Below are 16,180 nucleotides of genomic sequence, written 5' to 3'. Positions count from 1 at the left end.
TGGATGTCGTACCAAAGCTATACGAACGAGGCCTTCCATGACTCAGTACCATTTTGCACTGGTTGCAGATGACTTTGTTTGCACGTGCTTTTGACACGTCAGCATGAATGGTAAACAATCGCCACACCCAAGACTCACGGCGAGTGCTGGTAGTAAGGACTTCCACTGCCTCATCCTTTTCATTCTCTTCATCCTCCTCCTCTACATCCTCACACCTGTTCCCCTCTTCAGGCCCTTGGGGACATGGTGGTGGTGGAGGGGGTGGGGGTGCTGATGCCGAGGCTGAAGCAATTTGAGGTGCCATCAGGAATCAGGAAGAAAAGCAGAAAAAGCAGGAAAAGCAGGTCAATTTCTTAGTTTACTCTGCAGTGCTGGATAGACAATGCTCTGTCAGGTAGCCAGGAGCACAATGAGGATCAGCTCTGGGTTGTGGCCTTTTATAGGGTGCTGGTCTGCGGACAGATCAAACACCCCAAAAAGGCTCAACAAGTTCCAAAAAGTATGTAGAAAGCCAGGGTCATTGTCTGGGACATGTGCAATGGTGAATTTTCACTGTAAAATCATTTGGATTGTCCAAAAAAGTATCAGCGTGGGTGCTGTCACATGATGACATCGTGAACACGTCTGCAAATGGGACGGGTGTCTGCAGGACACCAAATACATAGGAACGGTCATGCGCATGCGAGCGGGTGTTCCATGGACAGTGTTCGCGTCCTCAAATGAATTAAAAGTGTGACAAACGCGAGACGGACAGTTATGGACAGGCACAATATTCGTAGGACTTGTGGGTGTGGTGCGCAAGTGCCTAGATGTTCTACAGACAGTATGGACAGGTATAGTGTCCTTAGGACACCTCCTTTTTTTGTTAATTGCAGACATTTTTGACACCAAATGTGTTCTAAGAACAGTTCCATCTTGCTTGCGGACAGTACGGACAGGTATAGTGTCCTTAAGACACTGCCATTTTGGTTAATTGCAGACATTCTGGGCACTGAGTGTGTTCTAAGAACAGTTCCATGTTGCTGGCGGACAGTACAAACAGGTATAATGTCCTTAGGACACCTCCATTTTGGTTACTTGCGGACATTCCGGATACCGAGTGTGTTCTAAGAACAGTTCCATATTGCTTGCGGACAGTACAAACAGGCATAGTGTCCTTAGGACACCCCCATTTTGGTTAATTACGGACATCCCTGACACCCACGCTGTCCTCGGACACCCCAACTGCCTTTTTTTTAAAAAAAGACACAAAGGACTGAATTAAAACACACATAATATTTATTTTTTTATTCTATACAGATATAACATTTATGAAAGAGAAGGGGAAGCAGAAACTGATACAAATACAGGGGAATTAGGGGTTTGGAGAGGATGGATGGGAGGGGATGAAGGGATGGAAGTCTCATCATAACGTTTTTCTTGGTGGTCAGAGTTTGGGGATAGTTGACTGGGACATGGAGAGGGGGAACAGGTACATGTGGGACAATGATACTTAGTTTTTTCTTTTATGTGGCCTCCACAAAATGTTTTAAAAGATTGAAATTGTCCATAAGCATATCCATGTTCTGTTCCATGCACCAAAGTGTATTTTGTAATGTCTCTTTTTCTATATTTATTTTCTTTGTATGGTCTGTTAAAAAAATATATATATGTTAAGTACACATAAAGTAATGATTATTAATTTGCTTATATAGAGAAGTGTCTACCATATCTCTGTCTTCAGTCATTTCCTCACGTGGGAAAGTGTCTTCAAGCCATTCCAAAGTACTGGACATTTCTGTGTAAATAGAAATATATTACTTTTAGTGTACCTCATACAGAAGGTTCAGAAACATATAAGAAAAATTAAGTTTACTTAATAGTTTCTGGTAAGTTTTGTTGTTACTGTTGTGTAGGTCTGCTGTTGCTTCTTGCTGTGCAGTTTTTGTGAGGTGATTATGTTGGAAGCATATCTTTTTTGTTTTGGTTTATTCCATTTTAGTACATATGCTATTTACATGGACGGTTGATGTGTTACATATATAGGTTCCACTTCTTATTTATTATTACATATAATGTATTTATCTGCTGCTTTTTGAACTTGTTCAGTGTTTATATGGCATGACAGAACAATTTAAGATACCCCCTGAATTTATGTGTAGTGTTGATGTTGTCTGCATCTGTCCGCAGATATACTCACAGTCCGCAGACATCAAATCACTAGCAGGAGGTTCAGCATATTCTATGTTACATGTATATAAAGAAAGTGAATCCTAGTAAACATCTCTCCAATTCACACTATGAATATTTATGTTCAGTAAAATAAAATTTGATAAAGGGAGGTTATGGTTAAGTTGTGCTATTAAAAACGTATGAAATTCAGTAAAAAACTTTGCTAAAGGGACGTTATGGTTCCAAGTAAAACCAAAAAAAAACCTGAAATTCGCCAGTTATGGTAAGCTAAGCAACCATAACTTGCGCCACCACCGTGCATTGCTAAGACTAACACTTATGACATCAAAGATGACATCACACATGTCATTGATGTGTCATTGATGACATCACTGATGACATCACATGTGCATTTACTTTTCATGAAAAGTCTATACAAAGGTTTCTTATTATAATGTTGACATAAAAGTGTGAAGGATAATTGGAATAAATATCATGAGCTATGTAGTGCATTAAGCAATGCATTGATATAAATAGCATTCTATTATGAAGTTATTTACAGTATAGTAAGGTACTCATGTATAAACATAAGCATTGTGTGCAGCATACATGATAGAGGTGCAATATTCATAATTTTCCCATGTTGAATAATGAAATGCTAAATGCTTTCTTATTAGAGTTGTGCGTACTGTGCAACATGTAATAAGTAGCTAATAAAACCCACTTACTACATAATTTCATTAATACATACAAAACACAAAGACAGAACAAAACATACAAATATGAGTATATAAAGGGAAAATGAATTACACAAAAAAAGCAGCAGTATAACCAGAAAGTGTTCATAACCTAAATTATCTTTATGCACAGAAATGATTGATCTGCTACAAAACTACTACTTCCCTATGTATAACTATCACATAATGTGACTGCACCCTAAAGAAAGTAATTCAAATACAAATGTGTATATCCAGAGAAATTACAGTAATAAAAAAACAGCAGAACAATTAGAAAGTGTTGATAACCTTACTGATTGTCTTCATACACCGAAAGCATTGCTGTCTTTCAAGCGTATATTTTCTTTATGTATATGTTTCATATGCTATGAGTGGACCCTAAGTGAATTATTGTAACCTAACTATTGTTCCTAACTATTACTGGCCAAGATATATCAGTAAAGGGAAAAAGAGTGAGTCAGACATGTGATGTCATCAGTGATGTCATCAATGACATTTGTGATGTCATCTTTGATGTCCTGGGTGTTAATCTTAGCAATGCACGGTGGTGGCGCGAGTTATGGTTGCTTAGCTTACCATAACTGGCGAATTTCAGGGGGTTTCCGGTTTTACTTGGAACCATAACATCCCTTTAACATAGTATTTTTACTGAATTTCATAGATTTTTAGAAGTGCAACTTAACCATAACGACACTTTAACAAAGTTTTTTTACTGAAAATATATATATAGGCAAAAAGAGGGGTGGCATGGGTGCAACTCTGCGCTCTGCGTCCCAGCTGCAACCTGCTCTACAGTACAAAGATCTTCTCCTCTTAGCACACTTTCATGCCTCAGCAATCATCAGGGAGGCTGACTGGTTTCAGGTATTCTGGGTGGAATCCTTCTGGGAAGTACCAGTGTGTAGCAGGAAGGAATTCTCATATCTTTGGTGTAGAGTCAGCCAGGATCCCACTCTCCCCAATTTCCAATGTCAGCCCTCAATAGGGGGGTTGGGGGTTACCAACAGTGTGGCACTCCAAAGTCAGGCATGTGTAGCCCTCTCTGGATCCCCAGTCTCCAGTCACATGTGCAATCAAAAATAGGGGTGGCAGGGGCACAACTTTGGGTCCCAGCTGCAATCTGTTCAACAGTCCAAAGGTCTTCTCCTCTTAGCGTGCTTTCATGTCTCAGCAATCATTAGGGACGCTGATTGGTTTCAGGTGTTCTGGGTTGACTCCCTCTGGGAAGAATCAGTGTGTAGTGTAGAGCCAGCCAGGATCCAACTCTCCCCCAATTTGCAATGTCAGCCCTCAATAGGGAGCGGCTGTTACCAACAGTGTGGCACTCAAAAGTCAGGCATGTGTAGGCCGGGTGCAGCCCCTCTGGAACTCCATTAGCACTTCATTAGCCATAGCCATGTGTGTTGCTCAGGATGATGATGTTCATCTTTTTGGAGATGAGAACCACATGTCTATCTTTAAAATATAGACAAAAGTCCTCCTGGAATGTATGAACATGCATCATCCAAAAAGCAGGGGCTAGCCACTCCAGTATGACACATTGTTGGTTCATCAGAACCAACCCCTTCCAGAAGTCAACCCCAGTTATTTAAAAATAGACTAACGGGTTATGGTGCAATGATATACAATTGCCACTTGTACCTTTCAATTTGCTCATAGTTGGTCTTCTCAAAAGCGGGGCATTATCTAATCCTGGCATAGTTAGTACCATTTAAGGCTTTTGGAAAACCTATCAAGTATACCACCAGGCCCTCCCTAGCTAGCTTATAAGATGCCCAAAGTAGAGAACCAAAGTCACCTTTGATGTCAAGGAACAGCAGAAATAAGGCACAGATTTACAACCTCACATTTTTTCTACAAATAAGGGCAGTCTTAGACACAGGTCTAAATTACTAACACCTTTTTTGACCCAATCTTATGTAGGTGTCTGCATATGTTAAGCCACCAAACATGAAAGCATCCGATTTAACACAACTGTGCCTAAGATTTTCATTGGTGCTTCTATCAGCGTGACTGGCCTGTAATTAGTAGGAAGACCTGAGCACACAATAAACTTCTTAAACAGGGGACTATTTCAGACTATTTCATACTCTTTCTAGAAAGGTGTGTGTTATGTAACCTAATGGGTGTATTGAAAAAATGGAGGAATACTGGTAGTCAAAGAGACACATTTTATTCATACAATATCACTAGGATCAAAGCTGGGCCCAAAAATGTCCTATACCTGTTTGACTGTAAGGCCTCCTTAACTTTATATATGGCAGTGGGACCCAGTGCTTGCCCCCTAGGTACACACCTAAGCAGTTAAGCTGATCTTGTCTTCTGCTTTGGAGAGAGGTGGGCCTCCAGGTAATAAGGTAAAATTGGGAATCTCCTTTCAGATAATATCTGCCAGGGTCCCACACCACAAAGGAGCAAAACGTTCTAACATCCTATAAGGCAATAGGGGTCATTAAGTCCTCTAAAATACTCCTGCTAGCTGCAATCACTTTCTCTTCTATAAAAAGTGTGTAACATTGTTTTAGGGCTCTCACCACCACCACCTACTATAACACTGGAACCCTCACTGCACTCCTGCACTCATTCAAAAGACACCCCTTCTTCTTACTACACTCAGCTTCAAAGCAGGCATAGTTGCTACCCAGAACAGGGGGCCATACTTCTAGTTTGGTGGGGGAGCAATGGTATCCTAAAAGTAGATCCCAGCTTATGAGTAAAACATTCATACTGCAACATGATAATCCTCAAGTTAGCCTCTCAGAATACATTTTAACTGAAGTTGTCGTTCAGCAATTTGAGATGGAAAATCCAACCCCCGTCCCCAACTTCAGACCAGGCTTAGGATCCATATCCACTTCAGTGTCATCATCAAGAGCGTATTTTCCCTCATACCTTCACCTCCTAGGCTGATCCCAAAATGATCATAGCCGCTCTGTTGCCGTTTTCCCATTCTCTTATATCCTACCAGGTGTTGAATCAAATAGTTATCTAGAATAGAATTGACTCATCTTGTGGAGAATGACAGGTATGTCTGGGGAATCAGATATTCTTCTTCTGTTAAAAGTACAAAGACCCTGACCTTGGCTCACTATCTTCCATTAACTAATTTCATACTTAACAATTCTTGAAATTGGGTGTTTCCAAGTATAACTTTCTATGCTGAGGATATCACAGGAGTCCTATGAAGGACAAAGTTTGTTTTCCAGACACGTTTAGGAATGGGATGAATGGGCTTGTAGATTAAGCAGGAATGATGTTGTGATGTAGTCTTCCCTGGAGCCTGCATGGAGTGCATGGAATGTATGAGTGATTGATGTCGAATGCAGCTGAGAGAATGTTGTTGTATGAGTGGGTTCTATGGATGTCAGTTGGGAGATGTGACTACTGTGAGAGGATGCCAATGAATGGTGTCCCTATCTTACATGCACCTGACTTAAGGAACCTGAGAAAATGTACTTGGAACTAAGTAAAGATGTTATCTGTACCTATCAGAGTATTCATAGACAGAAATCCAGCTTCCACATTGGCGACGAGGATGCTGGCTGTGCTGGGGGAAAGCACAAAGAAGAGGCCATCCAGCGCCCCCCAACAAACCAAACAGAAGATCCTCTCTCATGTAGGAGCGGAGCTGTTTATCTATACGCGCAGACAAGCCCAGTGCAAGATTTAAAGGGGGCAGCGCCAAGCCCAAAGACCAGTGAGTCTGCCAGTAAGCAGATAAAGGACAGTAGGTGACAAGGAGCTGCGAGGAGATTGGAACATTTGGTGGGGCTACGGGCCCATTGCAATGCTTTGGAGGGGCCTGGGGTCCATTTGACTGTCGAGACCCAGGGGGCAGCTGAGTAGTGCTACAGCAGGCCAATGAGAGACTGAATGCAGTGGCAGTTGGAGCTACAGTGAGTAGAGCACTGTAGTGGAGAGTCTTTTGGCTTGGAGGAAATACAAATCATCCATGCAGAAAAAGGAGTATGGACTAATTGAGAAGCCTTATCTGCTCTCCAATAGAGCTGGTGATTATTTTGGAAGGGTTGCGTGTCTCTCATGAAGCGGAGCGTGGCCGTTGTTTGCATTGGAGGCTCTGTTGCTGTGTGGAGCTGCCGTGTGGCTGTGAGCAGTTGGAGAGGGAGATGGAGAGTGGCTCATTCTGGCAGAGGAGGCTCCGTTGTTGAGTGGAGCTGCAGTGTAGCTGTGTGCAGTCTGTAGCCCAATGTGGCGCAATACAGGAGGCACAAGTGCAGAGCGATGTAAGACAGGAGGCACAGGTGCAGAGCGACGTGAAACAGGAGACACAGGCGCCTACTGAAGCAACACTGATTGCAACAAGGGTCATGCTGTGGGCGGCGACCTTTGGGACACAGAGATCTGTTCTCTCCGGCGTCTCACCTGAAGTGGTGACGTCAGGCAGAAGGTCTGAGGAGTTGGCAATCTATGAAAAGTGTTGAGTACATCACCAGAGTGATCATGCTCACCAGCATTGGGAAAAAAAGGAGAGAAAAGAACCTTGCAACGTTTGTAGACATTGCTAAGTAGCTACGGAATATTTTTGATTGATGGTTCCATCTTCTAAAGAGCCGCGGCTACAAGAGGAAGACGCGGTGCATGTGGCCTTTGGAGATGGCCCTGTGTAAGAAAAAGGGAGAGGAAAAAGCAGCAACGTTTACAGTAAGGATGGCGCTGCTAGTAGAAAAGAGCCAGAGCATCAGCTGCTCTACACAATTGGTCACTAACCTGAAGCATGGAAATGATACAAGGGTTGGGTGCGCAGATAGTGAAATAACCAAATTAAATCTAACATGATTCTTCAAGCGAGGAGGTCTGGGGCATGATGATTTTGAAAGAGTGTTCCTAGTGAAGAGGGCAAAATGTACCAAAGTGGAAGTGAATCCCCACAAGAGCAATGGGGACTATGAAGGAATGTCAAATCTGTCTGTAAGGTACTGTGAGGGGCTATGCAAGGATCGCTATGGGTTAATACTAGATGAAGTGTTGAAGAAGGAGTTTGCCAATAAATTCAAAATTTTGCTCAATGTGTGGTACTGTTCTAGACTTGCTGGAAAATGGTTATCTGTTGACACTGCAGGAGTTAGACCCGGATTTGTTGAGATTTTTCAAAGAAATTTCGGTTGAGCAAAGAGAGTCATAAACGTGGATTCACTGTTTCTGTCAGTTATTTTAAGTAGATATGTTGTTCATAGATTTTAGGAAATTGTGATGTGAGGCTTGTGAAATTTTCCAACAGTTTGGGGATGATGAGAGCAGTGATGAGATTCAGTGTTTTGTCTGGTGTGCATTTAAAGGTATGATTTTGTTGTGGCCTCTGTTAGTGGATTTTAGTACTGTGAGAGTAGTGAGATGTCAGAGTATTCATTAACAAAGAACCAGCTTCTACAAATGACTTAAAATGCAGCAGCCTTTCAAGGAGATCCAGGGTCTTCAAATAGAGTGATACGGTTATATTGGTAAGCATCAGAGATCAATATTAAGGAATATTCTAGCAATATGTTTCTGTAGGTATCGTTTATTATCATAAAGCAGTGTTTTTCTTAAAAGTGAAAGGAGTGGAATAGAACATTTTAAACTGTATCTTTTTCACGCACATCTATCCACAGAAAATGACACAAGATCCCAAGTCCCACGCATGACTGCTTGTGATTTGTGACATTTGAGGTCAACAAACGCTGATATTCTGCGAACCAATCTCTTTAGTGGATGGGCTCTGACATTTCAGTTGCTATAATGAAGGCAGTTTCTAGCATTATGATTGATTCCTAATTTGTGAAATCTATAAAGTAACTGTATGCTCTGCTGTATTAATTTCTCCACATATTTTCTGCATATGCAAATTAATGTCACTATAAATCAAACACACCATGAACTGATCATTAATAGCAAAAGAAGAAGCACAGGGCGCATCCCATAACAAACACTTTCATGGTTGTGAGAATAATGAACAGCATTAAATCTACAAACTATTCTCGGTGCTTTGGCGTAATTAAAGAAAACATATTCCTTAAACAATCAGATGATGACGAGGACACTAGGACATATGACAGGAAATATTTGTAGGGGCCAGAACGAAGTGGGCAGTGAACCTATGTAAAATATGTCCTACGCTGTTATACTAGTGAGGATTTTTATAGTTAAGCAGATTGCAAAATGTTGTGTGAAATTGAATTTAACGTACATTTTTGGACCTCCTTATGAGTTGGGCGGTATTTTGGTGGTAAATCTGCTGGAATACTGCCCAGTGGAATCACCGTTACCACTACTTGGTCCGGCAAAATTCTGAACAGATTACAAATCTTGGTGTCCATGTTAGCCCCTGGATTTCGGCAGAATTACCACCAGTGGAAATACCGATTTTGCCAGTGTTTCGGCAGAAAGTGGGGGGATTTACCTCTAGTATGATGCTGGAGGTAAATCACCCATTCCAGGGCCAAAGCCGTAGTATGGTGGTGAGGGGTAATGTGGCAGTAATTCTGTTACCACCACTTTTTTTCACACCACCATACTCGTAACGAGCTCGAGAAAGAAAACATGTTTTGTCCATTTTTATCAAACATAGTCAGAGACTGTTCGCTCTGGTTTATTCATGAAATCTCGCAATTGTGCTTGGTCGATGCATTGGCAAAATCCTTCTATTTGGCATATGATTAGCATTTAGAGCAGAAGCTGCATTTCTTTGTATTAGGCACTGCAACACTTTATGAAATCACTGCTACTATGTGTCTCTGTAATGAGGCTGACCTACATCGCCAATAAATGCTGCAACTCAGTGCCTGATTTATATAATTTATTTACCGTGGCTTTCAAATAGTGGGAGGTGATTACCTCCAGAAAGATAACCGTGCATTGACTTACATTTTTCCGAAAACACATCGGGAATTAAAAATATATTCTATATCCTTCTGTTGTTTTTTCAGCGAAAACATGCAGCTGCTAAACATTACATGAACAATATTAATGCATGCCCCCCGGTGAGCTTGTGCTGGTTCATTTAAGAGGATTTTCAGTATTTGATTAGACCTGCTTGGTTAATAGGGATGCCAGGTGAGCCATTGGCCTCTTTATTTTTCGTGTTATTATCGGTTTACTGCTACACGGCTTTTTTAAGGTTTTTGTGAGAGCTGTAGAAATGGGGCTGTATATCTAAGAGATACTTGCCATATTGGCACCTGGGAGTAAAATGCCTACCACAAACCCTTGCCCGTATCTGATAGCATCTAGTCTTTTAATTGTAAATGTCACATAAAAGGAGTCAGTTAATTGTGAATGTCTATCAAACAATTAGTACGATTGGAATGCTAATGGTCATTGAAAAAAAGGCTTACTCTAAAAAGTATTTTGGGTAAATTGCAAAACATTTTTCATATTTTAAATTGACCACCAACGTAAAACAGACCAAGCCCCTTATTAGATCAACAGTAAGACCAGAAGAAGCACGTGGAGATACTCAGACTGCAGAATAACAGACATGAGGACAGCATGGCTTTGATTCACGAAAGTTGTGTTCACCGTCGTCAGCCATCTGTGCTCATTAATTATTTAAAACCTACGTTTTGGTTTGAATCAAAGATGTTTATGTGGGGGTACTGGGCAGGGCTATCGCACGTCCAAAAAGACAGCTATACATTCCAAAGGGATGTCCTTCTTTGTGGCTTTCCCTTCCACCTTGTACTCCAAGTCACGGTTCACTTTCAGGCCACTGGCTTATGTCTAAACGCCTAAACATAGGAGATAGTCCCCAAATGGACCATTTAGAAATCTGATTTGGTAAAGGTTGTTAACCACACACCAAATGAGACGGAAGGCTGTGGGGGGCTAGGTCAAAAAGCAAATTATTATGACATAGACTAGATAGGCATATACAAATGATACCCTTTTATTATATCATAGACCAAAGAGTCCTACTTGAAGAGGGGGTATTCGATTCTACCAAGATGAAAACAAAATAAATTTGACAATATACACATGACTTATTCAGTTATATACAGAATAATGCAAATTAAAATAGACATAATAAACAGTGAAAAGAGGATACAGTTTCCACAAGAATTGCATATATCAAAAGATGGTATATACAAAGTCGCTGCCTGGCTACCCTCCTGTTTTTGAAGAAAGCTGAACAAAAACAAAACGAAATTTAACATTCTTTGCACCTTTCCTGCAACCTGCTGCTTATTACTTTGTATGAGGATGCCCACCTGCCTCACCTCGCCAACAAAACAACATCAACACATTTCTGGGGTAAGCTTGGTCATTTAAATGTAGCGCATAACAGTGTGGCAACTTTCTGAAAAAAAAGAAAATTGCTTTGAATTCTTTTTTAACTTAATGAAGCTTCTTCCAGATTAGCATTGTTGTTTGCACTGTTTCTTTTCTTCATTGCTTTTTTACCATTGTTGTAGACTACCTACAGACCTGCCCCGTTGTGCTTTGGAATTTCCATCATGGCTGCACCTTTTCCCATCTGAGCTGCTGCCTTTGCCTTGGCCCCTGGGCTCCCTCCAATTAGTTGCTCTCGGCTTTTCAGCCAGTCATCGCAACCAGGAGGAGGGAGATGGCCACCAATACCTAAGGCCCACAACAAGGGCCCCTGTCTGCTCCCTGTCTGCTACCTGCTGCTCCTTGCCCCCTCCCTCTAGTTGCCTGCATGGTTTGTGTGCTGCTCCTTGCCCCCCTTTTGGTTGCCTGCATGGTCTGTGTGCTGCTCCTTGCCCCCCTCTGGTTGCCTGCAAACAACAAACACGTATATACAGCTGCAATGAATGTCTCATTTCTCGCATCACTGATCGTGGGACACCGCAGGAGGAGGAGAATAGCCAGGCCCCGCATTATTTTGCCCAGGACCAGCCTTTTTGTGATGCCTGATGACCAGGTCTATGGCAGGTATACGTTTCCACCTCGTATCATCCTAGTCCTGGTCACTGAGTGGGAGGATGACCTGACATCACCCACCTTGTGCTCCCAAGCCCTTGGAAAAGGTGCTCAATGTCCTGCATTTTTTGGCCACTGGGTCATTTCAGTGGACAACTGCCATAGTTGGGGGCGTCTCACAGCCCACACAGTCACGCTGCCTACACCAGGTGTTGGCAATCATGACTGCATGCCCCTCAGTCCGCAGGCACATATACATGCCCAGAACACCCACAGAAAGGCAGGCTGTGGTCCAGGACTTTTACACGGTGGCCCACTTCCCCAAAGTGCTTGATGCACATCTATCAAAACCACAAGCACTGGCATTCCATCAACGTACATGTTGTATGCAATGCCCATGGAATCATAACCTCTGTCTATGCAAACTATCCTGGGTCTACCCATGACAGTTTCATATACAGCATGTCCGCCCTGAGCCGGGACCTGGAAACTGGGAACCATGGCGACACATGGCTGAGTACAAATGTCTGTGCATATGCATGCATGTCACACACAGACAAATACACAAACCAAACTAATGACAACCATCCTCACCTCCCCAGGGGACAGTGCCTACCCTCTGAGCAACCACATGATGATGCCAATACGGAACCCCACCACCCCAGGTAAAATAAAACGCTGCCCATGTTGCAACCAGGGGCATAGTGGAGCGCCCATTCGGAGCGCTCAAGTCACGCTTCTGCTTCCTTGACCGCTCTGGCAGGCAACTACTATATGCACCCTAGTAGTGTGCAGGATCATTGTGGAAGCATGTGTCCTGCACAATGTTGCAACACGGCAGGGCATACCAGTGGACATGGTGGTGCCCCCACAAACCCAAGCACAGGCACAGGTGCTGCCCATGGGAGAGGAAAGGGCATGTTGCGAGGCAGCCCGGACCCAGCTTGTGACCACAATTTTCACCTAAACTCCCACCCGTGCGGAGTGCACACAGGCCTGGCACATACTAGGTGACAATCGATGATGACAAAGAGACAGTCAACTGTAACAACCTTACCACCCTGAGAATGTTTCCATTGAAGTGCTACATTGTGGGCATCCCTAGCTACTTAAACATAACCAATCCTGTGTTACCAAAAGGAACACATGCAAGGTGTATATCACACCGCCCCCCTGCAAAACAGGTCATGACAATCACTGGTATGCCACCCAAACCCTCCCAACCAACATCACCCTTGTCTGCCACACCATGCCATGGCATGCAACAGCAAAGAGCAAACCAAAAGCCCAACACATGACCAATTAGTTACGAAGTGACACGTGATGAATGGAAAGAGGCCAGAGACAATCACACCTGACATGGAATCAGATTAAATGACTGACCAACAACCTCCCACACATACAAAGTCATACACAAATGCATGCCACCAGCAGTACCATCAACAAAAGACAGAATGCCTGTTGGCATGCACATTGGCCAAGCCAAATCCGCAAATCCCTAACCCGTGTGCTGTGTGTGTCTCCTGCAACACACTGCTCAGCACACAGCACAGTGAGCAGCAATTGTGTTGGGGGTACACCTTGAGTATCATATAAAAAGGACAAGCAACAAAAATTACATATTGACGCATGTACACGATCCCCAAATGGTAAGTGATCCTGCACTGCAGGGACAAAGCATGCCAGAGATGGCAATCTGTGTGCACGTGTGGGCATGGAAGGGTACTTGTATGCGTGGTGGAGCATTGTGTAAGTGTGTGTGTCAGTAGGGACATGCACTCAATACATGCATGTGAAATCAAGTGACCCTCAATGCCCTATACACATCACATGTGAACATTGGCCATGTGTACACCCCAGTATGTCAAACTACAACAATCCCCTGACACCTGAAAAGTAAACCCAACACAGGAACAGCAATTGACCAGCAGAACACATCATGTACATAGTACCCCACAAAGAGAATGTCAGAAAGTGCCCAAACACTGTAGCCCAAGCGTACAGTCCGACAACAAAAGGCCCTCCCTCATTTACTAATGACCATGACCTTCAGAAGAACTGTGTCTGGGGTCTGTTGCCTTCTTCGTTCTAGTCTACCTGGCTTCAGGATACCCCTACCCCTTGATTTCCTTGTTCTTCCTTGCGTGTAAATAGGGTCCAGCCAGCTCAGAGGCCACCTTGACTGGTAAAAATACCAAATCGCAGAGAACTCCACAGAGCCAAACCCCCAAATCAGGGTAAAAGCCTGTAGCCACCAAAAAACCCTGGAAGAGTCTCCAGTAGATGACATGAAGTCGCTGAATATGGCCAAGCACATGTCCAAGCAGAATGATAGAAGAACTACCAAGGTAGCCCAGTTGAACAATGGTTCAACAAGATGGGTAGCATTTTCAGTACAGAATAATCAATGAGGATTCAACAACTGATGGGTAGTGTCACTGCTCCGGTCTCCAGGCGCAGGAGTGGCACGAACCAACCACCCCCTCCGCGGTCTGGGCGCCTGCAAGGTAAAACTTACACAGGCCTCCGAGAACCCGGCGGGGAAAGAGGGTTAGGGATCCGTTGCTTGGATAGGCATCAGTATTCAGGATAACCGGAAAGAGGGTCAGGAGAGGGGAGATGGATGGGCAAGGGAAAGTATGCAAATGACAAAATACAACTATTGATAATTACACGTACTCAATCAGAGAAACCATATTCTTCATGCACATTGTACAAAATGGCTCAAAGGCAAGCCAAAGAGAGACTTATCTCTGGAGTGAATGCTGGCCTCTTGCCTGTCCACTCTCAGGTCCGGTAACAGGAGCAGTTCAATGCTGCAAAAAGAACGTGAGTTACTAATCTGTATGTGTTTTCCCCACACACACATAACACCATTCATGCCTCAGACTTAGTAACTCCTCACCAAACAAGCACTCTTGTCTGCTGCTTCGTTCGTATACTTTTGTATGCCCCTTTGATAGTTCATACACTGTTAATGCGGTAAGGCAGCCGCACGTTGCCCCGCGGTAAATGGAAGACCATGTGTTAAGAATCACACATGATAGAATGGTCCTTGGGTGAGCTGCCAGACGCGTGTGGCAAGGTGCGACTTCAGTACAGGTTGCGTTCTGCCAGCCACGGATTTTTATAGGTAGCGTACGTTGCAATTTGGATATGCTAATGATATGCACTGCACTCAAGCTTGTGCGTCGCTGGGTGCCCCCCCCTTGCGCTGTATTAATTTCTGGCTAGGAACGCTACTGCACTAATAACTTAGCTTCTATGGAGCAGGGTGGACTTGAGGATATGGGCGACGCCCCCTGCATGTGCCCCTGACAACTTGGAAAGCTTCTTGGCATTTGGTCCTCAGCGCGGCTTAGCTTTACTGTGCGCATCTTCCCCAACACCTGGCCAAGCTCCCCAGCACTGGCGCTACTTAGCTTGCATGTGTGAGGGGCCTGGAGGAAGGTCGGCTGGGGCATGGCCCCTCATGCTGCTCACCTTGCTTGGAGCTCCTGGAAACACGTCTGCTTCTGTCAGACGTCTGAGCATAAGTCCTGTGCTTCTGCTTGCGTGCGCATATGCACGTGTGCCCCACCCAACGTGGCAAGGGTTTAGTAGTTCTTGGCTCGGTGTCTGCTGGGAAAGGTAGTCTGGAGGCTCCTTGCCCTGCAAAAAAGGGCATAAAAGGCTTCAATAAGGCTGGAAAGTTTTCTCTGTGTGTCTTCATGCTGCTTGTTACTGGGCCATGTCTGAGACCTACATCTGATCTCCTCCCACACAACCCAAGGTTCTGTACCCTGACAGGTAGAGCTGGAACTTGAGTAGGAAATAACAAAGGAGGCTGGCACAACTGGATGGTTGAGCTGAAACCCAATCAATCCTTGATATTGTGAATGAAGAAAGGCAGAGACAGCACAAGTCTGGAAAGGCACAGAGAATGCAAGATAGCCGGAAAAAACTGACAGCAAGTTAAGAGCCACAACAGTTGAATAGCATTGGCAAAAGGCAACACTCAACATAAAAGAATGGATGTAATATATGAAAGACAGGTTGGAGCACCAGAGAGATGCATTTGAACAGAAGTATACAAACTGAGGCAGTGTAAGAGTACTTGGAAATAACTGCCAGAGAGACGGGCGGAGAGATCTGCAACAAGGACAGTAGCAGGAAGAAGAACAGAGACTAAAGGCACCAGAGCGTGAAAAACAAGTAAAAGAGCTGTAGTCCAGTAGGAAAACTGTGCCATCAGGCAGCATCAAAGTCGTAGAGGGAAGACAGACACAATGTGCCGTCCAAACAGAACAAAGCGTAGTAGTAGTATAGGCGTACATCTCAGGTGAGGACTGGACCATGAGTTGTGCCTCTTGGGTAACATTCCTAATGCATCCTCCTTTGCCACAATCCCCAAGGGCTGTACTCAACACGTACCA

The sequence above is a fragment of the Ambystoma mexicanum genome, chromosome 6p, assembly GCF_040938575.1.
Source record: "Ambystoma mexicanum isolate Mex_15411 chromosome 6p, UKY_AmexF1_1, whole genome shotgun sequence".
Lineage (NCBI taxonomy): Eukaryota > Metazoa > Chordata > Amphibia > Caudata > Ambystomatidae > Ambystoma > Ambystoma mexicanum.
The sequence above is the reverse complement of the archived record's forward strand: the minus strand, read 5'-3'. Positions refer to the sequence as shown.